The 14,350-nt window shown below is 34.2% G+C and overlaps 1 long non-coding RNA gene across 26 annotated transcripts in view; it reads left to right on the top strand.

Annotated features, from left to right (window-relative positions):
• Positions 1 to 8,707: 8,707 nt before the first annotated feature.
• LOC105420509 (uncharacterized) overlaps positions 8,708 to 14,350 on the top strand; it is a 44,787-nt gene continuing 39,144 nt past the window's right edge. For 22 of the 26 annotated variants that reach the window (XR_016060914.1, XR_016060927.1, XR_016060918.1 and 19 more), the window contains exon 1: positions 8,950 to 9,121. This is a non-coding gene — a long non-coding RNA (uncharacterized LOC105420509). Of the gene's footprint in view, positions 8,863 to 8,949; positions 9,122 to 14,350 lie in introns of those variants that run through there. The other 4 variants (XR_016060940.1, XR_016060921.1, XR_016060915.1 and 1 more) reach the window with 3 other exon arrangements.

Consider the following 14,350-nt stretch of genomic DNA (forward strand, 5'->3'; position numbering starts at 1 on the left):
AAATTATTATTTGGAATTGTATATCATAAGACAATTTATCTCGAATACAAAATAGCTACAATCATCCTGGACCATCAGATGGGAAATCAAGTGATTGTGATATTTTCAAATAACAACTTTCTCTAGCCTCCTGATTTTGTAACTTGCGACTAGGTAATGTTTTTATTGTATGCATTATATATATATATATATATATATATATATATATTTAACTCTGCAAGTTAAAAAGGAGAAAAAGATTATCCAATACAATTAAGAACTTAACGAAGTATTCAACATGAACTGTTTAAAAAGTCAAACAAATTCAAACAGCTTAGATATTGGTAAATTATTTAAAACATTGGTGGATGAGTAATTGTAATAGAAATTCACTGTCTCGGTAACTAGGAATTGGATTTGGGCTTAACTTGTGAACGGCTGATATTTAGCAGCACAACATCTCAAGTTCGATTCCAACATCTCAAGTTCGACTCCAACCAGCTACAAAAAAAAAAAAATTACTTCAGCAACGTCAAGAATATATGACCACTTTAATTTAAGGGGGAAGCTTTTTATGTTCTCCCTATAACATAGAAGTTCTATCTTCCTACCATCCAGCCGTCCATTTTTTATCAAGAGAGCCATTCACCGTTTGATCTTAGATTTGACATCTCAAAGTATTTTATTTTTAATTTTTTTTAATATAATTTTTCTGAATATGAAATTTGGTATGTGTCATCTTCTCACTGGGGCGCACCTATATAAATTATTAAAAATAAATTTTCGATAAAATATAATGACCAAAATACCATTCGAAAAATTTAGTGGTATTTTGATCATTTTATTTTATTGAAAATATTTTTTTATATTTTTCGTTAGTGCGAGTTTAGTAGAGGAATGGACGTCTCAAAACAGCTTATAGAAATAAAATTATAAATAAAATAGTGTAGGGATGTGACATTGTGATTGGGCCACTTTTAGCCCTCCATAAAAAAGTTGACGGTTGGATATGGGGGAAGATATAACTTATATGTTGTAGGGGGGACATAGAAAGCTTTCCCTTAATATAATTTACTAGACTTGTACTATAACCAAATTCATCATTAAAAGTTATGACCACTTTAATAAAGGACGTAACCCAGTTATGGTCCCGCTTGTGTAGGATCCCGGGAGGGGCAGAGTGGATATGGTCCTAACCTTTGTCATTTTTGCACAAAGTACCCGCTCTCAGAGTTCGAACCTACGTTTTCATACTGGTAGCTCAAGCCTTTTACCATCGCACCACACGACATCGTTTGGATTACTTTAATATTATTCATAAGATCCTTTTTCTATATGAAACAAAATTACATAAGGGTACGGCCTTAAACAATAAAATCAAGGCTCACCTCAAAAATTCACTATAAGAGGTTGTTTCGATGCTCAAAAATCCTTCAATCGACCATCTCGACCTTGAGATACATAAAAATAAGAAAAAATGGATTTCAAGTATTATAAATGGTGCATCTTGTTGTAATGCACTTTTTAGACAGTCAATTTTCAAAATTTTCAAGTGTTCATAAATTTTTGCTCGATCTTCATTATTTGTTAAGCTTTAAATTTTATAATTAGTTATGAAAATAAATTTTTAGAGCATTATAAAAGTTTTCAGCACTAAAACAACATCTTTTGATACAATTTGAAGATACACCTTAGTTTGATAGTTTAGAGCCTCGGCCTTATACAAACCACACCCATTATATATTAATAGGAATTTTGGGTAATATGTTAAAATAAAGTCAATATAATGGGTTTTAGATGAGATGAGTCTCAATACCCTGCATGACCAAAGTCCACAAATAAATATTAAATAAAATCACATCAAGTAACATGAAGTGCTTAATATCACATGTCCAACTTGCTTCCTATTTCAATATTCAAATGATATTTGACTTTACATAGAAAAAACAACTCACAAATGAAATGTGGTTCAAGCCATTTATCAACCGACTTATCTTTTTTTTACCTAGTTAAATATCAACCTATATACAAAGTTATAAATATAGTTGGTTTATCAAATTAAAGTAAACCTCAAGGAATTTGTGAGACATTAATCAATGTAAAATAATTTAATGTAATCAACATAGATAATTTATTTACCATTCTCAAAATCAAAAAATCAAACCAGTTCGGTACAAAGTTCAAACAAGTGTTTAAAATGAATCGGGCTTTGAATCGCCTTCAGAGTCGACCGACTTTAGTCTAGCGATCCTTGGAATTGAATTATCATATGAATACTATAGAGATAATAAATTTTTTTTAAAAAAGTAAACTGGTGGATTCCAGGTTCCTCAAATTAGAACCATCCACCCATTGATTTCGAGCTAAGTAGGGCAAGTCCAATTCAAGTTATCAAAATTTAAAACCTTGAATTTGTTGGGTTCATGCCGATGTTCTAAAAAGAGAAGATTTGGGTGCCGAAACAACTTAGTGATTCTGGCCCTCAAGCTAATGGAAATAAAAATTGGATTTTTTAATTTATCATTTTTATATTTTTAAAATACAAAAAAATGTGTTATTTGAATTTTTTGTTTTGTTTAAAGTTATTATTGTATGATTTAGTTGTAGAGATTTAAGACTAAAAAATTCTCTTAATATTTGATTATGATAAATTTTTATAAAAGATATAGTTTCTATTTTTGTGGAGGTTGAGGTTGTTATCTCTTAATGGGTTGATAAACATAAGATAGTTATCTTTCATTTTTATTTTAAATTGTATTTAAGGAGAATATATCTTTATTTGTAAACATGGTGATTAAGTAAAAAGTTTTGGGCAATCTTTCTATGCTTCCCATGCTGCATACAAGTTCTATCATCCCCCTTATCCAACCGTTCATTCTGACAATTTCACGTCTCTACGGTATTTTAATTTTAATTTTAATTTTTTATAAACTATTTTGATACCAAAGGTTGGACGTCCATCCCCTCTATTAAAGTCGCACTAGAAAAAAATATAAAAAAAATATTTTCAATAAAATTAAATGACCAAATACTCTTAAATTTTTCAAAAGGTATTTTGGTCATTAAATTTTATCAAAAAATTTATTTTTAATATTTTTAATAGGTGCGCCTCAATCAGAAGATGGCAACGTACCAAATTTCATATTCATATAATTTGTTTAAAAAAAACTAAAAATAAAATACTTTGAGAAATCAGATCTAAAATCAAACAACGAGTGACTATCTTGATCAAAATTGGACGGCTGGATGGTAGGGGGAGGATAAAACTTCTATACTGTACGAGAAGTATAGAAACCTTTCCCAAAAGTTTTATATCGTGAAAAGATGGTGAGATGTACACCTTACTTACTCAAAAAGAGTATAATTTATCCATCTCTAATTTATTTTATTTATATTCTCCCTCAATCACAAAACCTGTTTATTTTATTTTATTTTTTTATTATTCTCCCTGAATCACAAGACCTGCTACTTGAAAGAGGAAACAAAAGACCTCGAAAGAGAATGGCCAACAACCCATCGCACTGACGCTAGAGGGGCCCATCCGAATCGGTTGTTTCCAATTCCAGCGGTTCTGACTTGTCATTAATTTTTATTCAACTGATTTTTGCAAAAATATTGTTCATGTTATTTAATAATGTATTTTAACTATTTATATTTAAATATTAGGAAAAAACTTATATTCTGTAATTATTAAACATTTGAAACTTTGTTATAAGTCTCCGGTGTCAAAGACTTTCGGCAAAAGCGTCAACTTGCAAGGAAAATAAGGCATAGTGGGTCCCACAGAAGTGGAAGTGGGCTCCATTCCAGCTTTTTCAAACACCTTTCTTTTCTCTTTTTTTTTTCTTTTTTATTTTATACACGTGTATTTTTCACTACATAACTTTTAAGGTAAGTTATTGGTAAAAGGAGAATAAATAATTAAAAATATTTGAAATGTGAAATTTTCAAGGCCGAACACGTGGCCCAATAGGGATATCTCCCACCGCTCCATGTGAAGTGGCCGCATGCCAATCGTTCAGGTTTTGTCTCCTTTCCATTGTGAAGTTATATTACGAAATTACCCTCCTTCACTTTGCAGTCCCGCCTCCCCTCTCCTTTCTTAAGGATGTAGGGGTGACAACAAGGCCTTTAAGAAATAGGGTTCGGGCCACAAAATGTAGCACACTTCAGCCAACTCAAAATAGAGCTGGTCCGGTTTGGCTATTTTTTCTTTATTGCCACTTTTTTTTTTTTTTTTTTATTCTATTTGGCCTGTGACAGGGTCGCTTTGCCTGGTTTTGGTCTGGGTCAGCTTTGTTGGGGTTGGAACCAAGGGGTGCCCAACTTCTTTGGCCCATTTTGGTTCGGGCCCGCTTTGATGGGGTTAGGTCCAGCCTGTTTCCAACCTTGTGACAATGCGAATAATTAGCTCCAATAAGTGTGTTGGGCCCGACATAGAGGGCGAATCAAGGCGATATGAATTGGGTTTGAGATTGATCCACAACTCAACAGATCCAGGACAAGGTCGACCTCACTCGGACCCAACTTAGTTACAACCCTTCCCCGTCGGGTCCTTTGGCAGGCAGTGTCTTCCTTTATATGTGATTGGGTCACATTCAAATCCATGGGGCCCTACATGCTATATATTGTGGCCACACCGGGCCACCTGACCCATTGCCAAGCCCAGCCTATTGAGATTGGGGCCCTAAAATCTTGCAACAAGATTCCTAGACTTCTGTACTCAACTCAGATTGCGTGTATCTAAATTTAGCCTCTTGATAGGTATTGAAAATAATAAATCATTTCCAAAAGGAAGAAGGAAAAGCATGCAATGATGGGTGCTTATCACAAATATCCACCATCCATTGTCCATTGTCGACGACGATGGGTGCTTATCACGAATTGTTCCTCTCCTGATGTTGATATTGTTTGTTTGATGCGGCATGCAATACACTGTACACTCATTAACAGGATCCCTTACCATACTGCATGTAATGTCCACATTTGTATTGTGCCATTGCAACGACAGTGCGGTGTAACTATATGATGTAGTGCATAGTAATTGACTTACACTAGAGTTATCATCATCATCATTATTTATTACTATTTTATAAAATCGATATTAGTGTTGCTAAATAAAAATTGAAACAAGTCTTATGAAAAAAAATAGCTAGTTCTTTTGAAGGCTTGGCCATATGGTTCAGAGCCAAACCACTAGATCCTCTTCCAAATTAAAGATGTTGAAGGCTAATTTTAAACATCTTATCACTTCTCGTAGACGGCGATTGTCGTCTCGGATAGAGCGCAGTCGCGAGTGGTCCATGAAGCTTTATGCATAGTATATGTCAAGAAAAGCTTTCAAGTATGGTATGACCATCCAATTTGGTTTTGGCAAAGCTCAAAAGGGAATATATACTATAAAACCATTTATCTTTTCATACAAGATGGTTATGGGCAACCTTGCCCATCAATCGTGATGATCGGGCAACTAGTAGTACATCATCTTTATGCATAGAGTTTAAAAAATATTTATCAAATTTTGAGCATGATTAATAGGATATTTTATGCCGATTCTTTATCTAACAACTAAGAATGGTTGTGGCCTTGTTGGCTAGAACTTATTATTTTTTTTGGGTAATTTAGTGGGGATTATAGGTCTCTACCCGTTTTTTGAATTAATTAATGATTTTTGAAACTCGGTGAAATTAGGAAGCCATGCCATGTGCAGTTGAGATATAGAGTGTGCTACGATAACGACCTGGCCCCCTTCCCAAAGCTTACTATTCACTTTCAAATAACGTAAAGAGTACTTTCGAAATTTATCTTAAATTGTGGGGTAAATTACCCCATCTGATGCACGCGCCATGAAAAGCTCCCCAAGATTCCACCCTAGGAAAGTAAAGGGCGGCCTATGTAGAATTCACTGGCTTCAAACCGCCTTCCTTTTCATAGTTTAAGGTACCGAAACTTAACTGAAAAACATTCATTTTGGGATAATTATTAATTGAAAAAAATTTATATAAAGTGTCAACTTTATATTATACAATATGTACCTAAAAACCTACTAGAGTAAGTTGTTAATATGCTAGAAAACCTTCGAATATACCATCTCAAACTCAAGATTCATTGATATAAAAGAAAGTAGATTTTTTTTGTTTTAAAAATGGTTAGTCTTCTAACACATTATCTAGATGGTTTATCTTCAAGTGCTTATATATCTTATTGATTATCACCATTTTTAGTACTTTAAATTTCATACTTATAGATAACAATACATTTTCATATTATCACAAGGCTTTGGGACACCAAAACTACATTTGTGAAATAATTTTGAAATTCCTCAATAGTATAACGTGGACACCTTGTAAAAACCTTTATGATTGTTTAGAGCTTAGGCTATATGTAAACTTTTCCCTTAATATATAATTATTTTAAACCCATAAAAATAACAAAAATGGGTGTCACGTCGGCATTAACATAAAAAAGATAGGGCAGTGGGGGATGTACATTTTTTTTCTTCAATGTTAGGCCACCACGAAAGCTGGAAAGGCAAGGATTAGAAGAAAATAAAAAAATAAAAACAATCATAATTATATTATTATTGTTATTATTTTATTTATTTTTTTTTGTAAAAAAAGTTCGTGCTTGTCACAAAATGCCGGCCTCTAGGTGCCTGCCAAGTCAGCACGGCCCACAATTTTTTCTCGTTCAAGGGCTGGAAAACATGACACGTGTATCAAACTATTGGGAAAAGATACTTTGACACCAGGGCATTCGGCGTAAAGAGATTGAGGACATACTGGGCATTGGGAAAATGACTTAACCATCGGTCAATTTTCCACTACCTTGTTAGCTAAGTTAAGTTTTATAGAATTTGGAATTATTTGTGTGGTTGGTAAGATATTGCATGTGGCCTACATTCCATGGCGATGGAAAAGCAGCTTTTTTTTTGGGGTCGTGCCTCCTTTTTTTTTTTTAAAAAAAATAGTAGTGATCATGTAGCTAGGTTTCGAAATGGAAAAGTTTATATAAGGTGTCAACCTTATACTATATAAGTAAGGTGCACCTAAAAATCTATTAGAGAAGGTTTTTTCTATACTGAAAAACTGTCAAATCAATCATCTTGACCTCGAGATTTATGTACATGAAAAAATGGGATTTCTAGTCTTAAAATTAGTCATCTTCTAATACATTATCCAGACCGTTCATTTTCAAGATTTTAAAGTATTTATAAATCTACTTGATTATCACAATTTCTAGAACTTTAAATTTCATAGTTGGGAGCAATAATTAATTTTCATCTCATTGCAAGGTTTTTGTAGCATCGAAACTGCATTTTCAACATAGTTTTGAGGCGCACCTTATTTCAATAGTGTGAGATTGACACCTTATACAAACCTCACCCTTTTCATATTCCAACGTTGTGAAAGGTTGTATGGTTTTGATTTTCCTTAAATCATTAAGGTTTATGCGCGAAAATACATTCCAAAAAAAAAAAAGCTCTACGAGGGAAAATGCTAGAGCCAAGTTTTATGGTGATTGCCTTGGGGCATCACAACTCTATTAGAGCCGCGATACCCTCGATACCCCAGCTTTCCATGTGGGTGTCCATCTTAAACCTGTCATCACAACTCTATTAGAGCCGTGATACCCCAGACACCCCAGCCTTCCATGTGGGTGTCTATCTCAAACCTATCATCACAACTCTATTAGAGACATGATACCCAGACACCCCAGCTTTCTATGTGGGTGTCCATCTTAAACCTGTCATTCAAGGTTTAAGATGAATCTAGGGCCAGCACCTCTTTGTTAAGGGACGTAGTAGTATTTGCTAATACCCCACAAGTTACGTACAAATGGAAAATCGGTCGGTTTATCAGTTATACTCTTTAATGAGGTTATTGTAAAAGGCTTTACAAGAATTTTAGATAAATAGAAAAAAGATAACCATAATTAGACCAAGAAATCCAATCTCTCACTGTGTTCCCTAATCACTCTCCTATGGAAAACAGGGATATTAGTGGGATAACCGGATGCTTTAAATGCACCTAAGGGTATACCCATAAAGGTTCCCTTGCATGTACTGGTCTAGGTCACAAGTACTTACATCCATCTCATGTGAAATCTGATAGTTTGGATGTGTCATAAAGTTTGAGAATATTTCATTTGAAGTTTAAGTTTGGTTAATCGATATATCTATCTATCCAATTTCACATCAAATGATCACGATTAATTGTGACCACCTTGTACCAAAGGTAAATAATATCACTTGTGTATTTTTAATTCATATGTTTATGATTTTTTAAAAGAAAAAGTTCATATAAGGATGCAACCTTATAATGTAGAGCTACGGATGCACCACAAAAATCATCGAAAAAGGTAGTTTTAATGTTGAAAAACCATTTGATTGATCATCTCAACATCGGGATGTATGACCATAAAAGATAAAAAGATTTTAAGTATCAGAAATAGTGCATTTTACAACATATTATCTATACCGTCTATTTTCAAGATTTTCATATGTTTATAGATCTACTTGATTTTCACAATTTTTAAAATTTAAAATTTTATAATTAGATATAAAAATAGATTTTGAGATAATCATAAGAGCATTTTACATCAAAATTATATACCACGATAAAATCAAAATTATATACCATGATAAATTTTATGAAGGTGCAACCTTACCTCTACATCAACGGATGCATCCATATGCCAACTGCACCCTTTTTTAAAACATATAAGAATATTTTTGATAACTCTAAGAATATTTTTGATAACTCCTTCTCTTCTCAAATAGTAATGCCTTTGTGGCCCCTTGGATGCACTGCCGTTTTCAAATCTATTGGCGAGGGAAAGTTTTCGAATGGACTCTCGATTTTTATAGCAATTTCACGATCCGTATGTTTGTTTTCTTTTCACGTTGAAGTTTTACAACTTAAAAGCCCAGATCTCCCTCTCAACGAATGTTATAACTTCTATAAAAGAAACTAAAACCCTAAAATCTTCCAGATCTCTCGAAACAAGAACCCTGGTCCCAGTCGTCAAAGAAACATTTGTCTCTTGAAGCCCTAATATTTAAGATCGACTAATAGTGAGTTGGAGATATCGTCTGATCGCACCGAAAAGCACTCAATCAAGCCAAATCCTTAATCACCAGGTACACTTCTGGTTTTTTCTGTTGTATCGAGTTTCGCTGGGAGTTTATAGTGATTCTTGCCAGTAATTTTGCTTTTATTTGCAATTAATGTTTGATTACGAGCAATGAAACCATCTGTATGTAGTTTTGATATGATTTGCAGTTATTTGAATGTCATTACAATTATCTGCAATTATTTACATTGATTAAATAACATTTTGCAGTTTTTTGTAGTGATTTACAGTGATATATATAGTTTCATAGTGACTGAATAGCCCATTTTTTTTTAAATGTGATTGAATAACGTTTCTTCAGTGATTTACGGTGATTAAATAGCATCTATCTCTCTCTTGTTGGTTCAATTTGATTTTGAAAATTGGTGACTTTGTAATGCAAATCATTACTTGGGTTCGTTTTTTTATTGAACTTTGTTTCAGCTAGATGTTAATCTTGATCTGATGCTGTAAATTTAAACTGGGTTCTCTGTTCTCAATTGATTTGCTTTTCATGAAATCAAGCATCCTCAGCTAGATTAGTGTGTTTATTGTCTATATTTCTTAACATGCTTTTCTTACTGTACATTTATATGTTTGAGCTACTTGACATTTGTTTACACGCCAAATAAACAATACTTATTGTTTTTGATAGTATTTTATGATGCCATTGGGTGTTCTAAGGCCATAGGATTTATAAATTTTAGATTTTAATATATAGTGATACTTCAACTAAATTAACTGCTGCCCTCTTAATTCGAGGTTTACAAGAACTGCAATTTTAGTTAGGTTTATTCATTGCTATGGAAGTCATGAATGAAGCAGAATTTGATTGTCTTATGCATGGTAATTGAATGAAACCTGTTTGGTTCTTATTATTATTATTTTTTTTTTGAAGAAATGTTATTGTTGGGGCATTCTGTGTGGTTGGTAGGATATTATCCCATGTATTAATCACAAAACTATATTCTCAAAAAAAAAAAAAATCACAAAACTGAGCAATACTATGCCATTGGGTGTTTTTGATATTATCCAAATAAACAATGCTTTTTGTTTTTGATATTATTTTATGATGCCATTGGGTGTTCTTAGGCCATAGAATTTATAATTTTAAATTTTAATATACAGTGATACTTCGACTAAATTTACTGCTGCCCTGTTAATTCGAGGTTTACAAGAACTGCAATTTTAGTTAGGTTTATTCATTGCTATGGAAGTCATGAATGAAGCAGAATTTGATTGTCTTATGCATGGTAATTGAATGATACCTGTTTGGTTCTTATTATTATTTTTATTTTTGAAGAAATGTTATTGTTGGGGCATTCTGTGTGGTTGGTAGGATATTATCCAATGTATTAATCACAAAACTATATTCTCAAAAAAAAAAAAAATTCCACAAAACTGAGCAACACCATGCCCTGGAGGCTCTAGTTTGAAAAGAAAGTACGGTCCCTCTTGAAGGGATTGGGACTTGGGTTGTTCTCTCTCCATTGTCACCCATCATGCAATGGACAGATAGGACCCATTGGATTCGCATTGCATCATCTAATGCCACCGTTTGATCTTGTTTGTTATTGCAATATTTGGGTGCAAAGGTATATACATAAAAAGTATGGTACAATCTAATAGACCATTGAGAACCTATAATCCATCGAGTCCTTGCAATGTTGGACATTCTTGACCATAGAGTGGGACGTAGTACAGGTAATGTCCTATTTTATTGGAACTTCTTGTTCATCAATGCTTATAAGCCAAGGCATACTTTGAAAAATTTGGTTGAGTACGTAGATCCAAATTCATTATGGGGGGGCTTTTAGTAACTTGGTTGCATAGGAACAAAATGCATTACTGCATTTGTATAGGACTTTTCTAGGCCCATCCAACATGCAAAAATGGTGTGCAGGATTTATGGTGAAGTATCAAGATATCACAGACACCAAGAGACTAATTTTAGGTATTTTTCTTAACTAGTGTAAAGGTCAAAAAGCTAAGCTCATCACATCTTGGATGTCAGAAGTAAAATCTTTCAGATATAAACCTACAAAATCAAGATATGATCATATAAATGCCTAGGTTTCTACTATCCATAGTTTCAAAAAGTGCTAGGTGGGTCCTAGTTGGCCTAGGGGGTCCTTGTCGCCCAGTGCCTAGGCGGGCACCCAGAACCTGGGTGGCCCAGTTGAATCCAAAAAGGATTCTACAGTTTTATATTGTATTAAAATATAAGTATTAGGTATTAGGGCACATCATAATTCAAAGTATACTACACATAGCACACACTCCATAAGAATAACCATAAGTCGGTCCATATCCAATTAAAACTTGAAATTTACCAACCAAATTATCAAACCAAAATTACCAAATACCAAACCAGTGGAACTACAAATTCACAATCCACAATACCACAATACACAACCTAGAGGAAGAAAACAAAAATGAAAGTAATACTCGAAGACTCAAAAGAATATTCAATAGTTCAATCAATGTTCATCATTATTCAACATTCATCAATCATCATAAGAAAAAGTAGGGTCAGCGGCATTTGGATCATATTCATCGCCATCGGAGTTGTCACCTTCCTCGACATATTGGTCGTCGTCCTCCGTCGCTTCTGAATCTGCCTCTTCTTCCTCCTCTTCCTCCACTCTCGTCCTCTATGCATAAGATCTAGTGGCCTTAGGAGGGTCAGCGGATGTCCCTGAAGCATCCATGACTATGTCCCATGTCATCATCAACTAACCACTCCATAGCATTGTCAATATTTTTTGATCTAATGGGATCTCTCTTATCTCTCTTAGCAAATCTGTCATTCAAGAATCGATTATACTTGACATAGACTAGGTCATTGAGCCTCTTTGATTCAAGCTTGTTCATTCTCTTTGTATGAATCTAACAAAATCAAATGAAACTAATTCAAATCTATGGTTCATGTATTATTAATACAATTGTACAAAATACCCTTACGGCCTTACCCCTTTAAAAGTATTCCAATTGCGCTCACAACCGGATGAGGAAGTGGTTAGGTTTAAGATCCAAATGGCCAACTTTTGTAAATTTGGAGAACTACACCCATGTTGACTCCACCAATTGGCTGCACAGATATAGAATAAAATTATAAATAAATAATAGAATTATAAAAATAAAATTCGATTACTTGAACTTGATGAGCTTAAGAATATTATTACTACTCGGATCAATTTTGGTCCTTTGCCTCATCGCCATTGGACTCCCAAAAGACTTTAATGAGTACCTGTAATTTATCAACTCATCAGCACATATAATATCCTGGATATCAGGATCATGAACTAGCTTATCTACACACTTATTAAATCCATTCATAATTGTGCCATTTGTGTGTATATTATTGTCAACGTAAAAAAAAGTTGGGTTCAAATAATAACCAGTTGCATGCAATGGCTGATGTAGCTGCCTAGCCCACTTCTCATCAATAATCTCCCAAACAGGCTTGTAGTGGTTTGCATCATCATCAAAATTTTGGGCTATCTCTCTTTTGCATTTCTCCATAGCTTCATATATGTAGCCCATAAAAGCCTTGACTTTGACAAGAGGAAAAAATACCTTAAGAGCGCCTTTCACCCCTTGCCAAAAAGCCTTAGAAAGGATAATATCTCTCACCTTCTTTCCAACCTGATCCTTGGACCACTTGCATGCTCTCCAGTCATCCGAGGTAAACATCTACCTCAACTACACTCTCCTCGATTGTATGGTATCTAGGCATAAGTACCAGGTCGCAAATCTCTTCACCCCAGGCCTCACAATCTCTTTTTTCTTTGTAAATTTATGCATCATGCTGAGGGTGAGATGGTGGTTATAAATGAAATTTGTAACTGACTTTGCCTGCTTCACTGCACTTGATATCTCGGTTAAACCGCTAAGAGCCTCAAGCATGAGGTCTATACAATGTGTTGCACATGGTGTCCAAAACATCATAGGATATGCTATGCGCAATAAATTAGCTGTAGCAACATTAGGAGCAGCATTGTTTGTGATAACCTGTACAACAACATGCTCCCCAACCTCCTTGATTCCCTTCTCTATAACTTGGAATATGTAATGGGCATGATGGATATGATCAGAGGCATCAATAGATCTCAAAAAAAAATCCCTAAAGGACAATTCACCAGCAAATTCATCTGATTTCTTCTCTTCTTATCACTCCAAGCATCAGTCATAATATAAACCTCATATTGAGCCTATGCATCCTTTTTAACTTCTGCAGCTTCCTTCGTGACACTCACCACTTTTTTCAAAAGAGGTTCTGAAAGCTCATATGGAGTTGGGGTTTCACCCCAGGCCCAAATTGGCCAATTGCCTCTACCGTGGCATAGAAGATGCTTAGGTGAGCGGTATTGAAAGGAATGCCTGCCTCATAAAACCATGTAGCAGCATAATAAGCAGCTCTATCTCTCTGTTTCTTCTTCATTTTACTTTCAATGGTGATTTGCTTCTTTGTTTTCTCTCTTGCAACATCAGGGTCAGGCCGAGGCAAAAAACTATCCATAGGGCCTCTAACTCGAGGCTTCTTACTCTTAGTACCAGAAGCAATTACAACTTCCTTTCCCTTCCCCCTAATAATAGATTGTTCTACTTCTTGACAGTCCTCCCCAATCCTATCCTCATCACTATCATCATCATCATAATTGACCGAACTCCAGACCTAATATCGGCTATAGAGGCAAATATTTCATATTTTTTCATTTTTACCATACTAAAAAAATTGGTTATTTCCTCTTTAACAGTATCAAAAGTCTTTTTACATGGGGCAACATCCCCCTTGATATTGGCAAGATGTTTCTTGAACCGGTTTATGCCTCCTTTTGTATCCTTCTCACAAAACTTGCATCTTATGCAATTTTTATTATTAGGATCTGGGTTGTAGCCATATTTCCAACCGGGATCACCACTCCTAATAGATTCCGAAGAAGACATCTCAAAATAATACAACTTATACAAGCAATAAAAAAAATCACTTACTTTGATTGCTCAATCTCCAAACTTCTACCTTATAGATGCTTCTAAGGAATCAAAATCTTCTATAAACCCCCCCAATAGATTTATAAAACATCAAAAATTAAATCTAATATCAATGGGTGATGTTTTGATAAATTTATCATAACTTTGAGAAACCCTTTGATCTTAAAGAAATCACTAAAAACTAGTTTTTTTGGGGGGCTTTCTCTATCTAAAATGGGCTCTAATGAGTTTTAGGTTTCAAATGAACCTAAAACCCCATTTT

Source organism: Amborella trichopoda, chromosome 8, assembly GCF_054954075.1.
Source record: "Amborella trichopoda isolate Santa Cruz 75 chromosome 8, AtrichopodaSantaCruz75HAP2 v2.0, whole genome shotgun sequence".
NCBI lineage: Eukaryota > Viridiplantae > Streptophyta > Magnoliopsida > Amborellales > Amborellaceae > Amborella > Amborella trichopoda.